Consider the following 14,281-nt stretch of genomic DNA (forward strand, 5'->3'; position numbering starts at 1 on the left):
GTATATCCCAAACATTGCATGGGATGTACTTATACTAAAAAAGTACCCTTGTTTATCTGAAATTCAAATGGGACTGAGTGCCCTGTGTTTTTATTTGTTAAATTCAGGGAGACACAGAGCCCCTTTGGTGAGGGGAGGAAGGGCCTGTGGGGCTGAGACATTCCCAGGGATGTAGGGTGGGAGCTGCTCTTCCCACTGTCTTTTTCTTTTCCTAGACAGAAAGAAGACTAGGATTTTTTTTTTAAATTAAATTATTTTTTAAAATTTTTTGTGGGAACAGGGTCTTGCTGCTGCTCAGGCTGCTCCCAAACTCTTGGCTTCAAGAGATCCTCTCACCTTGCCCTCCCAAAGTTTTAGGATTACAGGCATGAGCCACTGCACCCGGCCTTAGACTAGGTTTTAACTCAAAGCTGGCACTTACTTGTTTTAGGGACCATGGTGAGGACAGTGAGTCATTGCCTTGGGCACAAACCCAGTAACAGAGATAAATAATATTTGAATGCAACATAAGAAAAATTGTAAAATGAACGCTTCTGTCTTTATTTAAAAATTTCATAATTTGTTCATCATTAATCTTTGGTGTGGTGGCATGCACCTATAATCCTAGCTGTCTGTGAGCCTGAGGCGGGAAGATTGCTTGAGTCCAGGAGTTCAAGGTTGTAGTGAGCTATGATTGTGCCACTGAACTCCAGACTGGGTAACAGAGTAAGATCCCGACTCAAAAAAAAATGCTCCAATGTTATGTTAGTCGATTGTTGTATCGACATTTTTTAGCAATACAAATACTTGGAATCTTTAGTGTGATAGTTTTGTTTGTACTTGTGTTCCGTGATATTTAGAAATCCTAGATAGCTATGGTTTGTGCATTCAACTCATGGTTGGTGCATGCAAACCCAGTGTTTTAGACTTGCCACATGGAATAAATGGAGCCAAATGTCAGTCAGTTATATCACCCATTTGGCTGAGAAAGACATGCCCTGTTCACATAATAATCTGTGTACACACATATGCACGTGCGCGTGCACACACTCTCTCTCTCTCTCTCTCTCTCTCTCTCTCTCCCTCCAATACATGAAGATTTAAAAGCAGACATTAGGCTACTCTGGGCACTTATCCTAAAAAAGTATAAGTACCACCCTATGGGGTACTTATGGGTGGTCCTGCTCTGCGAGGACTAAAAAGAAACTTTATTTTTATTAAAAAAAAACCAATAAAAAAAATACAAAATAAAAGTAGAGATTAGAAGAGTAAAAATATGGGAGGGGAGCTTAAAAAAGTGGGCGAGGGATGTTTAAAAAATACAGAAGAAAGAAAGGTTGGGGTAGCATTGGCGTTAGTTAAATGAATGAATGAATGGAATGAATGAATGAGGGAAGGAGGGAGGAAACAAAGACACCCCTGGGCTCCATGAAGCACATTGCAAGGAATATGATGTGGGGGTAGATCCCAGTGGGGCAGGCAGTGATCACTGGATAGCCTCTCCTCTGTTGGGTGGTGGCTGAAGCTCTCCCAACCCCTAGCCCAGAGCTCCGGTAGTGATGGATAACTCGCATTCTAGTTACTGCCTTTATTTTTGCATCAATTAATATCTCTGTGGTATTCTGAAGAAGAGTGATCAACTGCTCCATTTAGAAATTAGAGCTATCTCAAAAATAAATCCGATGTACAGTATTTTAGCAGATTATGTGCATTGAATTTAGGAGTTTGTAAATGAACAAGAGTAGGAGTCTCTTAATGAACAGTTTCACCTACATGAGTTTATCCTAAGAAAATCTTGAATTTGAGCAAAGAGTAACTGACATTGATGTTTTCTGTAGAGGTGTTTCCAACAGCAAAGACTGCGCACTACCTGAACATTATGGATGAATTGTTAACTAAATTATGAAACAATTATATGGTGAAACTGTGTACAGTCATTAAACAGTCACGTTGTAAAACAATATTTAACAATGTGGGGAAATGTCCATTTTATAGATTGTTAGATAAAGAGATTACACAAGAATGAATGAAGTATGATCATTAAAAAAACATCATGTATCTAATCTATGCATATCATCTAATTATATATAATCTTTATATATATCTAGTCTATATAGAATTATGTGAAAAGTGATATAAAGGAAAGAAAAACCTAGGTTCTACGACAAAATGTTGACAGCAGCAGTTTCATTCGATGGTGGGATTTTAGATGATTTCATTTTCCTTCTTCACAGTTTTCATTGTTTTTGTTTTTTGTAATGAACATGTTACTTTCACAGTTATAGATTAATTAAAACCATTCACTTTTAAAGGAAAAAAATCCAGATTATAAAATAATTATGTGGAAAATGGTCTTATCACATGTGTGGCTATGTATGTCTGTCATGCCTAAAAAAATGGATCATAAATAAATGCAACAAAATATATACAGTTTCCATAGGTGATAAAATTGCAGGTGATGAATACTTTTTTTGTATTTTACAATTTTTTTTTGGCCAAAAACACGTAATACTTTGGAAAGCAGAAAGAAAATATAATAAAAGGAATTGGCCAGGCGCAGTGACTCATGCTATAATCCCAGCACTTTGGGAGGCCCAGGGTGGGTGGATCACCTGAAGTCAGGAGTTCGAGACCAGCCTGGCCAACATGGTGAAACCCCGTCTCTACTAAACATACAAAAATTAACCAGGCTTGGTGGCGGCCGCCTATAATCCCAGCTACTGGGATCCACCCTCCTGGACCTCCCAAAGTGCTGGGATTACAGGCGTGAGCCACTATGCCCTGCCTTAAGATGCAATTTCAAAGGAAAGTTACTTATAAGAGTTAATGCAAACTCTCAGAGTTATTCTTACACATGGATCACTGTAGATACTTCTGCTTACTGCCTTTCTGCCAGGTGTTTCTCCATCTCATAGATAGTGGCGAGATAAATTTTCTGAAGCACACAGATACAATCATGCCACATCCCTGTTCAAAAACCATAAATTCCTGTTATGATCCCTCAGAATAAACTCCAGCCTTTTTCTGCCCATCGTGAAGTTCCTTCACTCTCTTGTGGCAATCTGTTTTCCTGTCTAACCTTCCAGACTCCACAATATTCATGGATTCATCAACCCATATTTAATGAATTCTTATTACGTGTAGGACACCATGCGAGGTGCTGACATACATAGTTTGTTCTCGTCGAACTAGACAATTCAGCTTTCTCATCTGTGATTTGTGGTTAGTCATCTCTGTGTTTTCTCTTAGGCTGTTTTCTTTTTATGAGTGTTCTTTCTTCCACTTCTGCTTTTCAAATTCCACCCTTTCTGAGAGTCCCAGTCCAGGTGACACCTACTAGTTCCAGGTGGTAATGGCTTTATTTTTCTGAAGAATTCCTTCTTTGTACATTTCCTTTTTTTTTTTGAGACAGAGTCTCGCTCTGTCCCCCAGGCTGGAGTGCAGTGGCGCGATCTTGGCTCACTGCAAGCTCCGCCTCCCAGGTTCACGCCATTCTCCTGCCTCAGCCTCCTGAGTAGCTGGGACTACAGGCGCCTGCCACCTCGCCCGGCTAATTTTTTGTATTTTTAGTAGAGACAGGGTTTCACCGTGTTAGCCAGGATGGTCTCGATCTCCTGACCTCGTGATCTGCCCACCTCGGCCTCCCAAAGTGCTGGGATTACAGGTGTGAGCCACCGCGCCTGGCCCCTTCTTTGTACGTTTCGTACAGCTCTCCTCACACACTGTATTTTACTCCAGCAGGCAGAGATTTTGAGTCACACAGGGACCAACCTGCTTGGGCCAGGGCAGGGCTGGGGGAGGGTTGGGTGGAGATGGGGAGTTCCCCAGAGAGGAGCGAATATCAGAATCGTGGTGGGCAGGCCCTGCGGTGGTTTAAAACAGACTATTAAAAATAGCCATTACCAGGCCGGGCACGATGGCTCACCCCTGTAATCCCACCACTTTGGAAGGCTGAGGTGGGTGGATTGCCTGAGGTCAGGTGTTCAAGATCAGCCTGACTAACATGGTGAAACCCCGTCTCTACTAAAAATACAAAAATTAGCTGGGCGTGGTGGCAGGTGTCTGTAATCCCAGCTACTCGGGAGGCTGAGGCAGGAGAATTGCTTGAACCCTGGCGTGGAGGTTGCGGTGAGCCGAGATTGTGCCACTGCTCTCCGACCTGGGTGGCAGAGTAAGACTCTGTCTCAAAAAAAAAAAAAAAAATTACCTCCTGTTTATTTTTTAGGTTAGTATGACATTTATTTGGACCCTTTCAATGACAGTATCAAAAGGGGCGTGGATTAAAAATGGTGAGACACACTGCTTGATGGGATTGTGTGAGTGCCTCTATAGCTGCTGATTGAATGAATGAATATAAAAGAGTATATGAAAATTACTTTTTCCACCCTTCGCGGTGGCTCACGCCTGTAATCCCACCACGTTGGGAGACCGAGGCCAGCGGATCACAAACTCAGGAGTTGGAGACCAGCCTGGCCAACATGGTGAAACCCTGTCCCTACTAAAAATAGAAAAATTAGCCAGGCATGGCGGTGTGCACCTGTCATCCCAGCTACTTGGAAGGCTGAGGCAGGAGAATCGCTTGAACCTGGGAGGCAGAGGTTGCAGTGAGCCAAGATCATACCACTGCATTCCAGCCTGGGGTGACAGAGTGAGACTCTGTCTCAAAAACAAACAAAGAAATAAACAACAACAAAAAAACCACTTTTCCAGAGTTAACATGAGGCCTCGCTCTTGGTGTTGTACATTCTATGGGTTTTCACAAACGCATAATGACATGCATGCATCCACCATTGTAGCATCATACAGAATGGTTTCATTGGCCTAAAAATCCTGTGTGTGTAGATTATTCATCCCTCCCTCTCCCCAAGTCCCTGGCAATCACTGATTTTTTTTTTTTTTTTTTGAGACAGGGTCTCACTCTGTTGCCCAGGCTATAATGCAATGGTGTGATCATAGCTCACTGCAGTCTTGAACTCCTGGGCTCAAGCAATCCTCCTGCTTTAGCTTTTTTGATTTTCAGTAGAGACGGGGTCTTGCTATGTTGTGCAGGCTGTTCTTAAACTTCTGTGCTCTAGCGGTCCTCCTGCCTCAGCCTCCCAAAGCTCTGGGATTACAGGCATGAGCCACTGTGACTGACCTACCACTGATCTTTTCACTGTCTCTATAGCTTTGTCTTTTCCAGAATGTCATATAATTGGAATCATATAATATGTAGCCTTTTAAAGACTGGCATCCTTCACTAAGTAATATGCATTTAAGTTTCCTCCATGACTTTTGGGGTTTGATAGCTCGTATCTTTTTCAAGCCAAATAATATTCCTTTGTTTGGATGTACCACAGTATATTTATCCACTCACTTACTGCAGGACATCTTGGCTGCTTACAGATTTTGGCAATCATGAATAAAGCTGCTGTAAACATCCATCTGCAGGTTTCTGGGTAGATGCCAGTTTTCAACTCCTTTGGACAAATACCGAGGAGCACAATTGCTGGGTCATATGGTAAGAGTAGGTTTAGTTGTGTAAGAGATCGCCAAACTGTCTCCCAAAGGGGCTGCACCATTTTGCATTCCCATCAGCCATGGATGGAGAGATCCTGTTGCTCCACGTCCCCTCCTGCATTTCGTGTTGTTAGTGTTCTGGATTTTGGCCATCCTAGTAAGTGTAATAGGTGTGCAGTGGGAACTCACTGTTGTTTAATTTGCATATGCCTGATGATATTTGATGAGGAGTATCTTTTCATATGCTTATTTGACATCTGTAGCTCTTCTTCAGTGATGTGTCTATCCAGATTTTTTGCCCATTTAAAAACTGGACTTTTTGTTTTCTTATTGAAAAAGTATTTTTGACCACAGTTTGCCCATGTGTAATGGGAAAGGGAGTTCCAACCAATGCTCCAGCGATCTAAAGATGACACAGTCCAACACCAACTCAGGTAGAGGTGACACTATCCAATGCCAGCTCAGCAATCCAAAGGTGACACAGTCCAACACCAGCTCAGGGTAGAGGTGACACTATCCAATGCCAGCTCAGCAATCCAAAGGTGACACAGTCCAACACCAACTCAGGTAGAGGTGACACTATCCAATGCCAGCTCAGCAATCCAAAGGTGACACTGTCCAACACCAACTGAGGGTAGAGGTGACAATATCCAATGCCAGCTCAGCAATACAAAGGTGACACTGTTCAACAACAACTCAGGGTAGAGGTGACACTGTCCAACAGTGAACAAGGTAGAGGTGACACTGTCCAACACTGACTCAGGTAGAGGTGACACTATTTAACACAAACTCAGGTAGAGGTTACACTATACAATACTGACCCCAGTAGAGGTGACACGGTCCAACACCAACCCAGGTAGAGGTGACACTGTCCAACACTGACCCATGTAGAGGTGATCCTGTCCAACACCAATCCAGAGAGAGGTGATACTGTCCGGTGCTGAACTGGTAGAGGTGACACTGTCCATCATGTTACTGAGCCAGGTAGAAGTGACACTGTCTGACACTGACTCTGTAGAGGTGATACTGTCTGTGACTGATTTGCTGAAAATGACAACTTCTTCCAAAGCAGCATTTTGAGAAGTTATTAATAATTTTTGATTTCCACCACAACTTGGCTCTTTTTTCACTCCCTGTCCTTGGTGTGACCGTGTAGCTGGGTGGAAATCCAAAGGCTGAATGCAGCTTCCTCAGAGGTGGGTGTTGAATGATGCCCACATTGAATGACTGTGGTCCGAGACTCTCTCTCTCACTGCTCCATTTGCCTGGGCTCCCCTGTACCCTTCTGTCTACCTCACTGGGAAGTCCTTACAGACACTCTCTTCCCAACGCCAGAATAGGGACCTTCTTCTGAACTTTCCATCCTGTCCTTCTGCTGTCAAAGTGCCTCTCGCAGGGTCTTGGTGACTACTATCCTTCCCGTGAGACCCAGGTTCAGTAGCCACCAAAAGCAGGTTAGATTCTGGGACTCTGTCTTGTTTACCTTTGTATCCACAATGTCTAGTAGACATGAAATCAATCTAAATTAAATCTAAATTAAAAGAATATCTGCAACAGATATTTGTTGCACATCTGTGTGCTTGGAATTGTGCTGTTAGGTTCAGAAAGCTTCACAAAAAAACTCCAAAGATTCCTACCCACTAGGATTTTATATTCTTACAGGAAATGACTATTTGAACAAATGAGTGTGAATTAAAATTGCAGAGGGAGAAGATGGATTCTTATGTTAATTTATTCACAATATTACCATGAATTTGCAAGAATGAAAATATACCTACATCTCTATATCTTTTTGTGGCTTGAGAGCTCATTCCCTTTTAGCACAGATATATGTTATCTATCTATCTAATATCTATATCTATCTATTTATCATCTCTCTCTCTCTCTCTCTATCTCTCTTGTCTATCTATCTTCTATATCTGTCTATCATGTCTGTCTGTTTAATTTTTTGTACTTTCCTACACCATGATCTCTGCCTCGAGGTGGACAGGTGGAAAGAAGCCAGAAGATGCCCTCTCAGCTCCTTTCCAGCTAGGATTTTATCAGCTGGACATGGCCACACGTGAGGCTTGGATTTAGATGTGAGTCTCAGAGGCTGGAGATGGGCACAGTTTCCGTTTTGCTGGGGAGGGTGGTAGAGACACTGAGCCTCTCTGGAAAGTGCTGTGGTGGACCCAGTGTTCTGGGACTGTACCTTCAGCAGTTTGCAGAGGGAGGACAATTTGCGGACTGCTCTTGGCTGGATAGCTTTTGAGCCTAATTCTCTGGCTCTCCAGGAACTTGTGTGAGCTTCCTAACAGTCTTTAATAAATTTTCTGCTTAGGCTAGTTAGAGTGTGCAACACAGAGCCCTGGTGAACGCTGACCGCTCTCCTGGGTGCACCCTCAGCCCCGTTCTTTCCTCCAGTTCCATGCTGTGTTTAGTCAGGAATGACTGGGCAGAGATGACCTCAGCCAGCCTTGAATCCTGCCAGGGCTGTCTCTCTAGTGGGAATTAGAGATCTCCCAGCCTTGGAAGGCAGCAGCTGCCATCAGAAGGGCAACTTATTGAGTTTGGGATGAAATCCAACTTTTTATATAGGTAATTATGCCAGAATTCAGGTCAACCTCTAGGCTGGGTTGACTCATATTCCGAGATATATAGGAAGTAAAAGACTATTTGAGCTCCACTGTAGCATTTCCCGCGGAGCTTTAAAATGTCTTTTAATTATTTGTACATTTCTATTGAACTGCAAATGATTCTGCTCTTCTGAGTACCACGATTTGTCTGCTTGAAAAATAAAGACATCAAATGACTGCGGATGAAGGACTGTAGTTAAAGGATGGAATGTTGTCATGAACACTTTGAGAATGGTGACAGTTGGTATTTTCCCAAAGTAAACTCAAAGGTTCAAATTATTAAAAAGGCTGAGGTGGCCAAATTTGTCTACTGTACTACAAGATCTTCTAACAAGATCAAGACTAAATCCTGGCCAGGAAAACATTGACTTTAGTATTTGTGTTGGTTCCGGGTTTTCAGTGTTGAAATCTTCCTTGCCCTGTTCCCTCTCTTTTCCCAATGCCTCTAGAACTATCTGAGATATGGGACTGGTGTGGTGAACACAATTATTTTGTTAGCCTTTGTCAGAAACATGAGGGGAAGAAAATGTACATAAAATTAACATAAAGTCAGGCAGTGGCACCTGGGAGCCAAAATCCCCTCTGTCATCAAATTCCCCATTTTTGTTGGTGACCTCGCTCATGGTGAACGAAGCTACTGGAAACTTCTTGGTTTAGCTCTTCTACTCTGGTTTCTTTCACAGGCAATTAAACTTCCGGGTCTCACTTTCCCGAGAGCTCACTTCTGCTGCTCTTACTTGCATTCTTTCCAAATCTGACAGTCAGTCATCCTATCTCTGGCACACCCTCAGTTATATCTAGGAATCCCTAGGTTACTTTGAACACACGAAGGCACACTTTATAACTTAGTAGTGGGGAGACAGGGGAAACATCACAGTCCATATTTTACCTTTTCCATGACACCGTCTTGTACTCCCTTGTCTTTCTTTCCACGAATCCTTCTTCACCCATCAATCAAGGACACTTCCTGTGTCATCCAGATGGCACTTCCTGTGCCATACAGAAGCTCTTGCCAGGGATAAGTTTTGGCTGAATTGTCAGCTTGTTGATTATAGCACAGCTTAATTATAGCTGTATGACATTAGTCATAAAGGGCTCAAGGGCCAGAGAGTGGGCTTGTGTAACCTTTGAGGGTTCACTTTACAAGTAGGTTTTGAGGAGTAAACACAAAGTAGAGTAGGTTTTGAAGAGTAAATATCAAATACCTCAGCTTTAAGAAGAAGTACTTTAGACATGCTTCTGGCCCAGGATGAGGTCAGTTCTGTGGATGACTCAGAAACCTTTACCTTGTAAAGAGCCATGGTTGAGGCATAGATATTTGATATAAAATATAAAACTTTGGTGTATTAGTTCATTCTCACATTGCTATAAAGAAATATCTGAGACTAGGTCATTTATAAAGAAAAAGGTTTTATTGGCTCCTGGCTCCATGGGCTGTACAGGAAGCATGGCAGCTTCTGCCTCAGGAAAATTCCAATCATGGCGGAAGGTGAAGGGGCAGCAGGCACTTCTCATGGCCAGAACAGCAAGAGAGAGAGGGACGAGGTGCCACACACTTCTAAACAACCAGATCTCGCGAGAATTCACTATTAGGAAAACAGCACCAGTGAGATGGTGCTAAACCATTCCTGACAAATCCCACCCCACGATCCAATTACCTCCCACCAGGCCCCATCTCCAACACCTCCAACACTGGGGATCACAAGTTGAGATGAAATTTGGGTGGGGACATAGATTCAAACCATAGCATTTGGTAACTTCTTCTGTGAGAACAGCCACTCTAACCTATACTCTTATCCCTGGACATCTGCAACTTCAGACCAATCAAACCATAAGCACATCCAACCAATCAGAACCCAGGAAAGCCCTGATGCCCACCACCGGGTAACTTAGAAGGTTGTTTATGCAATCATCAGAGTGCAGTAAGCAGATTGTAGAGCACTGATGTGGCGCTCTGTCAACAACACATCTTAGTGCTTATCAGCACTTTCAAGCATGTCCGGCTTTCTTTTGCTGTGTTATTAGTAGTCCATCTTTTCCCCATCTTTGTTACTGTTCCATTGCCTGGATTTTTTCCTACCATCTAAACTTCAGGACAGTGTGTCTAAGCCAAAGGGGCTATCTACATGGTAAAAACGATTGATCACCAGTTAACCGTAATAAAAATATTGTACCTACTTAAAAAAAAGTAAGTGGAATTTATTTAAGAATTTGAGCGCTGCAGTGTTTCCAGTTTCAAGATGGTCTCCTAAGCTGTTTAGTGAAACTTCTTCCACCTTTCTCCATCCCTCTAGGTGTTTATTTATTTATTTTTCTGAACCTGGATGTAACACATTAAAGGACCCGACGCAAATAGAATCGAAGGCATTCTAAAATGGCTAACCGTACACTGAAGGATGCGCACAGCGTCCGCGGCACCAACCCTCAATATCTGGTGGGGAAGATCATTCGAACGCGAATCTGCGAGTCCAAGTACTGGAAAGAGGAGTGCTTTGGACTTATGGCTGAACTTGTAGTCGGTAAAGCCATGGAGTTAATGTTTGTGGGTGGCGTCTAGGGTGGCAACATAAAACCAACACACTTTCTGTGTTTAATCTTGAAGATGCTTCAAATTCAATCCCAGAAAGGTATCACTGCAGAGTTTATAGAAAATGAAGATTTCAAGTATGTCCACATGTTGGGGGCACTTTACATGAGGCTGACGGGCACTGCAATTGATTGCTACAAGTACTTGGAACCTTTGTACAATGACTACCGAAAAATCAAGAGCCAGAACAGAAATGGGGGTTTGAGCTGATGCATGTAGATGAGTTTATTGATGAACTGGTGCACAGGGAGAGAGTCTGTGATATCATTCTTCCCCGGCTACAGAAACGCTAGGTATTAGAGGAAGCTGAGCAACTGGAGCCTTGAGTTAGTGCTCTGGAAGAGGACATAGATGATGTGGAGTCCAGTGAAGAGGAAGAAGAGGAGGATGAGAAGTTGGAAAGAGTGCCATCACCTGATCGCCTCCGGAGAAGCTACGGAGACTTGGACAAGCCCCGTCCATCTCCCACACTGTGCTACAGAAGGAGTAGGAGTCTGTCTCCCAGAAGGCGGAATCGATCTCCCAAAAGTAGAAGCCCCTTCTCCCGCCGAGAAAGGCATCCGAGCAAGGGTCCAAGACATCACCGCAGCAGATCCCGAGACCGGCGGCACAGATCCCGTTCCAAGTCCCCAGATCCTCACCGTAGTCACAGACACAGGAGCCACTCAAAGTCTCCCAAAAGGTCTAAGAAGAGCCACGAGAAGAGCCGGAGAGGGAATGAGTAATGGACTCAGTTTGGCTTTAGTCCAAATGGGCTCCTGTGGATATGAGGATATCTGTCTATGTGGAAGGACTAAGATCTTCCCAGGCAGCTATAAGAATATTTTAGTTTTTTTCTTATCAAGTTTCTCAACCTTTATTTTCAATGAAGGAGGTGCTGAGTTTTATATCTCTTTTTAATCATAATCAACAACAGTTTCTGACCCAACTTACCTTGACTGTATTCAAACTTATGAGGGTAGAAAGGATCTGAAGGTTGGGGATATGAATGACAAGGATTGGATGTGTCCACCTGGTGACGTTTTCCCTTTTTATTAAACTGGACACACCTGTAAAAAAAAAAATTCGAAAAGGGCAAAAACCTAATTAGGTCACGCACAAAGGGTAAAGACAGGCGACTTGAAGAATACAGTTTCTCTCCTGTAGGTTTTTGCCTGGAGCCTTGCCACCTCTTGATCTGCTTGTGTGGTGTTTTCTTTCCTCCTTAATCTCCAAAGGATGCAGCTTCATACTCTGGACAGGAAAGGGGCCAGCTATAGGGTGAATGTCAGAGAAAGCCAGAAAGGAGAAGGGGAGTTCTTTCAAGTCAACACATTATGGGCTTACACACAATGGAAATGAAGCTCCCCACTACCACTAAAAATATTATTTCTCACCGTGTTTAACCACCAAAGGGGTCTATGCAAAAGCTGGTATTGATGCAGTTCTGAGTGGGTTCTGATTTTATTGACATGACTTCCATGATTTTCCAAATACTGTATCTTTCTTTTTCTTCCTGGATCCAGGGTTAGCCATCAGGATGCAATGGTGTGGGCGACCTCAATATTTCTCAAAGTGACAAGTGTTTCTTTCTTTCTTTCCTTTTTTTTAAATAGAAGGAGTCTCGCTCTGTTGCTAGGCTAGAGTGCAGTGGCGCAATGTCAGCTCACTGCAACCTCTGCCTCCCGGGTTCTGTCTCAGCTTCCCAAGTAGCTGGGTCTACAGGTGTGTACCACCATGCCCAGCTAATTTTTGTACTTTTAGTAGAGATGGGGTTTCACCATGTTGGCCAGGATGGTCTTGATCTCTTGACCTCATGATCTGCCTGCCTCGGCCTCCCAAAGTGCTGGGATTACAGGCATAAGCCACCGTGCCCAGCCTCTGTTTTTGACACAGAAGTGGGGTTGCTGGTGAGGAGAACACAAATGTAGATATTAAACAGTTGACACTTGCCTATTGGTTTTTCAATACTACCCACCTTTTCTTTTTTGAAAAATAATGGACTTATATGTTTTCTTGGGGATCTCTATCTCAATTTTACTCTTTACAGATTCACCGACAAGAGCTTATGAACACACTCAGGTGTGTCCTGTTTCCTCCTCCCATGTTATTAACAGTCCATCTCTTCCTCACCTCTGTTACTGTTTCATTGCCTTGATTTTTTTGGTCCAACTTAAACTCCAGGACAAGCCAAAGGGGTCATCCAAAGGTCTCAGTTTTACTGCCTTTTTTGTTTCTTTGTTTTTTAAAGGATTATCCTTGCAGTCAACCAACAAACCAATTGCCTGAACCAATGAGAGGTAAGTGCCAAGTGGCACAAAAAGAGCAGAATATTCCAAAGGCTCCTGTGCACCTGCAAGTCTGGTGGCCAGATATGACAAGTTAGTGCTTCTTTGTTTGTTAGCCTTCCAGAGAGAGCTGTCCCCACAACAGTCATTGGAAGTGTACTTGAGAGGATTTTAAGTAAATACCACCATGAGGCCAATGTGTGCGAACTGTCAATTTGTATTTCTATGATGTGTGACTGTGCTGAAGCAGGCATCATGAATCATTCAGGATTACCCTTATGGAGAGCCTCTAATTCTGCCTGAAGGATTAGGGAAGCAGGGTTCAAATGCCATTCATCAGCCCTGTCTTTCAGGGAGCACTAGTAAAGTCATCCTGTGCCTGACCTACAGTTGAAGCACTCAATTTCTGAGTCTCAGAGAAAGGTCACCTAAAGGTAATGGAATATTTTTGTCAAGGTAGCATAGTTCTGCTCCCTAAGCTGGCTTGGGAAAATACTCTCTGGGACCGAAAATGAGGAGGAGGGGAGACTCTTAGGGAGAAGAGAGACAATGGTTCATTGCTCTGGGTATTTCTGAAAAAGGTCTTCCTGAATCATAGGTATTAATGCTGCTTTTAAGAGTATTCCTACTGAAATGCAATGTTAAAATCTTCTCAAAGGAGAGTACATTCACCATCAAGTAGATGCTAAACAGACGAATAGGAGACGTTTTTTCAACAAGTAGTTTGCAATTCCCTTCCTTTTGTATCTTCTCGGTTCAGGCCTTTGGACAGTATCTGGATCTTTTTTGTGCTTGGCAACCTAAATTATTCTCTGTTAATCACTCTGGGTGTTTGATTGATTTGATTTATATTTAAATACTGAACCAACTTTTACAGAGCAGTGGACTTTATGGAATCATTAAGAATGAGAATAAGAAGTTCAATGTAAAGAATGTATATACCCAAAGGAATATGAATCATTCTATCATACAGACACAATCACACATATGTTCATTGCAGCATTATTCACAATAGCAAACTAAATGCCAATCAGTGATAGACTGGATAAAAAAATGTGGTACATATATACCATGGAATACTCTGCAGCCATAAATAAGAATGAGATTATGTCCTTTGCAGGAACATTGATGAAACTGGAGGCCATTATCCTTAGCAAACTAACACAGAAACAGAAAACCAAATACTTCATGTTCTCCCTTATAAGTGGGGAATAAATGATGAGAACACATGGACGCATAGAGGGGAACAGCACACACTGGGACGTGTTGGAGAGTAGAAGGTGGGAGGAAGGAGAGGATCAGGAAAAATAACTAATGGGTACTAGGCTTAA

General features: G+C 42.8%; 1 pseudogene; it reads left to right on the plus strand.

Annotated features, from left to right (window-relative positions):
* The first annotated feature begins 10,470 nt into the window (after nucleotides 1–10,470).
* LOC101135230 (pre-mRNA-splicing factor 38A-like) lies at nucleotides 10,471–11,408 on the plus strand (annotated as a pseudogene).
* Nucleotides 11,409–14,281: the final 2,873 nt, after the last annotated feature.

The sequence above is a fragment of the Gorilla gorilla genome, chromosome 8 (assembly GCF_029281585.2).
Source record: "Gorilla gorilla gorilla isolate KB3781 chromosome 8, NHGRI_mGorGor1-v2.1_pri, whole genome shotgun sequence".
NCBI classification, from domain to species: domain Eukaryota; kingdom Metazoa; phylum Chordata; class Mammalia; order Primates; family Hominidae; genus Gorilla; species Gorilla gorilla.